Below are 7,375 nucleotides of genomic sequence, written 5' to 3' on the forward strand. Positions count from 1 at the left end.
CGTGTAAGAAACCCAAATTGGTTAAGCCAATAAACATGAAGAGTGGAGCAGGTCACATGTAACTGGGTATGAACATGGGTTCCTGTTATGCGTGGACAGCTGTCCGTGCAAAAAATAATAATATTATTATTTAAACACATATAATATGTGCGCATGAGAAGTGCATGCATTTTAACATTAGGTTGGGTCAGCGCTGGAAGATGCCTCACATGATTGAGATAAGATAAAAATGTGCCTCAAGCACTTATATATTTGGTGCATGCACAGCAGAAGACACTGCTAAGAAAAGGGCTATAGATGATATAGACACTAATGACGCACCAGACATGTAGTGCGCCACTGCTACATAGCAATGGCGCACCAGATATGGGTGCGCCATTAGTGGCCATATTACTAATGACGCACTTAGTGTGTGGTGCGCCATTAGTAGTTTTGTCCTGGCCCCACACCCCTCCCCAGACTTACCAATGGCGCACCAGGGGGAAAGTGCGCCATTACTAGTTTTAACTAGTAATGGCGCACCAGTAAGAGATGCGCCATTGCTATCTATACGTATGGCGCACCCCCTATCAGTGCGCCATTGCTATCACCCCTTATCCCCTCCCTCTAGTCACGTTCTCTCCCCTCCCCTTCCTCCTGACACAGCCACCCGCCTCTCCTCCGGCTCTGACCCAACGCCGCCGCCGATCTCCTCTTCCGCATCACCTCTTCGGCGGCCTCCTCTCCCCATCCACGCCGCGCCGGCGACCTCCCTATCCTCTCCTCTGTCTGCCTGGTCGGGCCGAGACCCTAGCCCGATGCCATGGCGACCATGGCAGCAGGAGGAGCCCGGTCATGGCGGCCTCCTCTCCCTGCAGCGCTGCCGCACCTCACCTTCTCTTCTCTTCTCTCCTCTTCTCTCCCAGTAGAGGAGAGGAGGGGAGGGAAGGGAAGGCCTTCTTCGGCGAGCTTCCAGGGAGGTGAGGAGCCCCCAGATCCAGATCCACGGCGCATCGTCCCGTCGTCGACCTGAGCCGCGACCATCCATCCAGGGCCGACAGAAGCCATGACGGAGATGCCAGAAACCCCCTAGCCTAGCCATGGAGGTACGACGCCTCAACCTCCGGGCGACAGACGACGGCTGCAGGCCATCTCCGGTGACGGATCTCCGACCCCGACCATGGTGCGTGTGGCTGCAGGCCATCTTCTTCATCTCCCCTCCCGTCCCCTCATTGGTTCGTTTTATGTGCAGGGCAGGCTGCTCCGGACGAGCTGCTGCTGCTGCTGCTGCAGGTGCACAATGCATGGCTGCTCCCTCCTCCTCTGCCTACTGCAGGTGGACATGGTGAGCACATCTTATCTAGCTTGCCAATTTGATTGATTGCAATTCTTCTTTCTGGTGGTGTTGATTGACATTGTGCAGTTCAGTTCAGTTTCAATCTGAATGCACCTCTCGGTCTCTTCCTCCTCTCTTGTGCTTTTGCATCTCCATGCCCAGATTCGGGCTTAATTAATTCCATTGCCTGCTGTTTATGGACGGATTGTTAGGTTAGATTGCTCACTATATCCATCTCATCATGTCTCCTGAATGAATAAATGAATGAATGAATGAGCACTTTAATTGATGCTTGCTGGTTGGATGGATGGATGGATGGATGTCGTACATGCCATCCTTTTGGGTTAATTTGTCCGTCAAATTGATCCATTGGCCCGCTTGGTTCAATTTATCTGATGCCACAAGTGGCGTCATTTTTATTCTGTATGGACTGCCATTATAATGTACGTACATGTTCACTGAACATTCAGTCTTTACTTGTGTGTAAGACCGGACTTTCTTCCGTTGTCAACGCAACTCGGCGCATGACCAGTGCCTTGGTCGCTTGCTCCGGTGTGGTGCAGCCGAGCTGGGCCAACGACCATGCCGTGTACGAGGGCAAACTCCCCTCCTACAAGACGACTCCTAGCTCGGGTAAGCAGCAGCACCCCCATGGTCGTTTTAGTTTTCAGAGAGCCCTTTTTTGTGTGTCAGCTGATGATGCCTTCATTCTCTTGTCCATTGAGGATCCTCAACAGGCAAGAACAAGTTCCACCGCCGGTCTGAAACTCGTCCCAACTGGGCAAGGGATTCTCTCACTACCTTCTAATTAAGTGAGTAGTCAACATCTTCAGGGCCCTTTACTCTGCTTTCTTTCTACTTCAAGCAAGGAGATGATTTATATGCATCTAAACAAGTAGTTGTCGCTGCACTGCTATAACAATCAATGTACATGCATAGCTCTAAGCTCTAGCCTAGTGCGCTACACTGCCTCTGTCTGGCCTGATGAGGTCTTGGTCTAGTATGATGCGTGTGTGGACAGTGTTGGTCACTTACTAGCTATGGTTCTTTTACTGCTGGACAGTGTTATTTCAATTTGTACCCCATCTAAGCCGCTCACTGTTTTCGTTACCTAATTGCTACTGGATGCAGAAAAATGTGTAAGCTTTATATGCCAAAAGGTTATGCATTTACTCATGAAGCATGTCTTGCAAATGGAAGATTTTGGTGTCCATGATTAGTGACGATCCTCAAGTAGGATGAATCTTTAGTTTTGATGTGTCTCAGATTTACTTTTGTTAAGTTGTGATGATATAGTGCTTAATCTGAGCATGTTCCACATAATGCAATGGACTGTTCCAAGGGCTGGGCGCTGCTGCAAGGCCCATCTTTATCTTTGCTCTTGCGCATGATGGATGGTCAAGGACTAGTTAAGTAGGTCATTTTGCGACCAAATGAATGGTCTTCCAGTTTGGTATCTCTAAATGATGATTACATATTAGCATGTTCTTCAGTTTGGGATATACATTTATGTGTAATAGTGAATTATGTCTTGGAAGGCATGTTACTTATTTCCTGTTGATTCATTGGACATCGCATGACAATCTCTAAGAAGGTTGTCCATTTACTGATCAATCATTTCTTGCACGATTTTGTTGTCGATGATTAGTGTTGAACCTCATATGTCCTCTGCAATTCATTTCCATTATAATCTTACTCATACAATATTCACACCATGTAATTCTGGAAAAGACAGTATTGACATGTTATAAAAAATGACAATATTGACATGTTATAAATAGTTTGTTTGTATTTCTGTTTATTTTGTTACATTTTGCAGGGATAAAGTGAAGAAAAAGAAGAAAAGATTACTAGAAGATTAGTTTTAGGATTTTCTTTTATTTCCTTGCAATTTTCCTTTTATTGGATACTTGTAAAGACATTGTAATATTCTTACTATAATAAAAAATATGATTCTATTTCATTTTTTGTTTTTAAATTATTTTCCTTATAGGTTGTTTTCTATAAAATTGGATTTTTTTTGTTTTTCAAATACATTACTAGTGGCGCATTTAAGCCCTTATTAGTGGTGCACCTTCCTTTATTACTAGTGGCGCACCTATAAGGTTATTAGTGGCGCACCTAAAGGGAATACCAGTGGAGCACCGAATGGTATACTAATGGCGCACTGCTAGGTGCGCCATTAGTATACCAGATACTAATGGCGCATCAGTGGTGCGCCATTAGTAAAAATTACTAATGGCGTGCTAGTAATGGCGCACCACTGATGCGCCATTAATGGCCATATTAGGTGCGCCATTAGTAGGGGTTTTTCTAGTAGTGAGATGGAGTTTTTTTAAGAGAAAAACACAAGATGGAGTTTATCTTTGTTAAGCTTCTGCGAGTTTCTAGTTAGCTAATGCATACGTGATGGCATGTCTATCACTTCAACTATGTTTCAAGTCTTTTATTACCTAGGATAATGGAAGAGAATTACATTTCGGTCTATAATATCTATCACAGAGTCTGATACAAAAATATCTAATTGCACATCTCTAGTTAGTTCATCAAACAAAGAGAAATTCTCTTGCATTGTTTCAAAAAATGAAAGCCGTCTCCGTGTAAGAAATCCAAATTAGTTAAGACAATAAAGTGAAAAGCTCATTCTTTGGTTATTCTATGCATTTGATCAGTGGCTTTTGTGAATACCATAACCTCTCCACCATAGTAGTTAGTTAGAACATGGATTCGTACCAATCTCCAATCGGCCGGGACATATGGCTAATTGGTTATCCCAGAAAATGTGCCAAGGAGTAGAATCTCAAACCTTGCAATGCAAGCTTGATAAGATCCACGTGGTGGAGCTTTCTTTTTCACTAACATATGCCTGCTTTTAACAAATCAAGAAAGAGGAAAGGATGAATGTGGTTCTGCTATGGATCCAGCGCCAACCTCCATTCTGATTGCAGAGCCAAAGAGGATTTTTGATCAATGGAGGAGGAAGGTGAGAACATGCTTCTATCGCGTGTTTCGTATTTTGATGGACGCAGACAATCAAAGTCCAATCAAAATCGAGCACACAATCTTTTTCACCGCAGCCCCATCGACCATACATGAAGTGGCTTACCCTTACCATCCAATCATCGCATGCTGGAAGTTGAAGCCGCAAGGCGAGGGAGTGAGAAACAGGCAAAAGGAGGGGCCACATTGAGAACCCAATGGCCATGTCAACAAAATTCTTAAAACCACAACAATTTTTTTTGTGTTGAGAGGGTTTTTCTACCTTTTTTGACCCAACTAAAAAAAGTGGTTGACTGAGAACTCCTTGGTATACTTGGGACCATGTGCTCCACTCATTCAAAAAATACAAAGAAAACCAGGTTTGTTTCTAGATTATAAGTTTCATGAAAAATCATAATTCATTTTCAAGCACTTATACAAAAGAAAGATGGAAACTGCTTTCGTAGCCCCACACGCATTTGATGAGTTGGGCAATCATCTCCTCTTTGATGTCCGACAACTTCCACATCATGTCCACATACATGTCTCGGTGTAGTGATTCCTAATAGGAATCGCCTACGGGCGGACACATTAGCGGGCCGGCCCATTAGCTGCGTCCCTCGACGGCTTAGCTCGCACCGTGTCCGGTCGCTGCGCTCAATCGATTCAGCCCAATTTTCTTTTCTTCTTTTCATTTTTTGTCGTTTCTTATTTGGTTTTTTTCACGTGTTTTTGGTTTTATTTTTCCATCCATTATGTTTTCGGTTTTCTTTGTTTTTGCAACGGTTTTGTTCAGTTTTTCTTTTTTCTTCTTTATATTTTCATTTTCTTTGTTTCTTTCTTTGGTTATTTTGTCGTTTTGTTTCTTCATTTTCCTTTTGCCTCATCATTCATTTTGTCTTTGCAACACATGTCTACTTTGTCTCTTTGTTTTTCTTTGTACATTTTTGTTTCTTTGTTTATTTGCACATTTTTTTATACATGTAAAACATTTTTCTATACTCATTTCACATTTTTCAAATATCTGTTTACCATTTTTATAAAAAAATGTTTTGAATATATTTTACAATACGTGTTGAACTTTTTATGAATTATCTAAAACGTTTTTATAAAATGTGCAAACATTTTTGTAAACTCTATGAACATTTTTTGAAAATGTCATGAATACATTTTTGAACCTTGCGTATATTTTATTAAACATGAGATACTTTTTCTTGAATGTAGGAAGCATTTTTTGAACCACACAATTTTTTAAAAAAATTAGAAACATTTTTAAAATGTTACGTACATTGTTATTGAAATGTATGACATTTTTTTACTTATAACAAACATTTTTAATACACATTATTAACATTTTTGGTACACATGATTAACATTTATATTTCTTCCATTCATTTCATGCACACCAGAATTTTTTCTATCGATTTATAACATTTTTCAAATATGTTATTAACAATTTCAAATACAGTATTAACATTTTTTTATATTTCATATAAAGTGTTTTTTATATTTATATATATTTAGAATCTTTTACAATATTTTTTAATAAAAAATTAAAATATGAAGAACAACAAAAACATGCATGACATCAACGTGACGCTGCTTGTAGTTACTGGGCCGGCCCATTTTGGGCTCGCTACAGGAGAGCCGTGCCTAAGTGTCGCAATAAGCAGCACATAGCCGCGCCCCTTTCAATCTATACATGTCTCTCGAGCGTGTTTAGTTTCTGTCACAGGATGGAACATAATGGGTCGGACCCGTCGCAAGAACCGGAGCACCAGTTCTCAGAACGGCATATTCCTTTGTTATCACGAACCAAGGAGTTCCTTGAAAACGAGCGGACCATGCGAAATCTCTCTCTCTCTCCCTCTCTCTCCGGACTATCATCCTCTTCCTCGTCTCTCCCCTTGGTCCGCCGTCACCCCCTCGTCTTTGTCCCCATCTTGTATGCGACACAACCGGCCACTGCCGCGTCCAGCGCTGCCTTTCCCTCCCCGATTTTGTGGGTGCCGCCGCTAGCAGCCCCACCGCGCGTCACGACATCTCACTCGTCTTGTTCAGCCTGGCATGGAGGACGAGCGCGCCTGAGGTGCCCATCATCGGTCGTCGCAAACTCGTCCACGTGTTCTTCTGGTTTCCCTGATCTTTCTTGGTGCGGCAGCATGCTGGCCGCAAGGCGGCTGGGTCAAGATGGCAATGGGCCCCTGAAACCCCCGTACCCATGAGTTTTTACCGTGTTAGAGGATGTGGATGGGCATCTTTTTCATCCCCGCAGGACTATTGCTGGGCACATTATACAACCCGGCATATTTTGTGGGTTTACACCCGTATTGGTAGTCCCCGAACCCGAAACCCGATAGTACCCAGCAAAATACATTTCAGAACTTTTGTATTGAACCATTTCGTCTCATTTTGTGCTTATGATTTGTGAACCATGAATTCTATTTCAGAACTTGTCTAATAGGACATGTTGATAAACCATGTATGGTTGAAATAAGCCATGTTTGTTGCTGAAATGGGGTATTGTATTGTGCTGAAAAATGCTCCTTGTAGCTGTTGTTATTGCTCTTTTTGCACAAGTTATGATGCTGAAATATGCTTTTTGTAGCTCATGTACTATTATACTAGAAGAACGTCTGTGCATTGCAACGGGGCCACATTAACTTTAAGAGTTCAATATTAATATTCTCATACATATCAAGTGACATTGGCGACCTTTTTTACCATCAAATCCTCACACACACCCTCTCACTCCCTCTTCCTCACTCTCTCTCCCCCTCTCCCTCTCTCTCTCTAACACACACACACACATATCCATCTTATTGGGTACGGGACCATAATCCATCTATTTCACACACACACACACGCTAGTGCATAACAATATGGATTATGTGTATTATATTTGCCAACACAACTAAGGGAATTAATTTCATGTAAATCGGCCAGCCACAGCTCCATGACAAACAATACATCTAAATTCTCAGCGTTATTCTTATGTAATATGCATTATCTTTATACTATTTCTTGAATGTGTTCAAACTATTATTTGAACTTGCTACCACCAAATGATATCTAAATTCT

Source organism: Triticum dicoccoides, chromosome 1A, assembly GCF_002162155.2.
Source record: "Triticum dicoccoides isolate Atlit2015 ecotype Zavitan chromosome 1A, WEW_v2.0, whole genome shotgun sequence".
NCBI classification, from domain to species: domain Eukaryota; kingdom Viridiplantae; phylum Streptophyta; class Magnoliopsida; order Poales; family Poaceae; genus Triticum; species Triticum dicoccoides.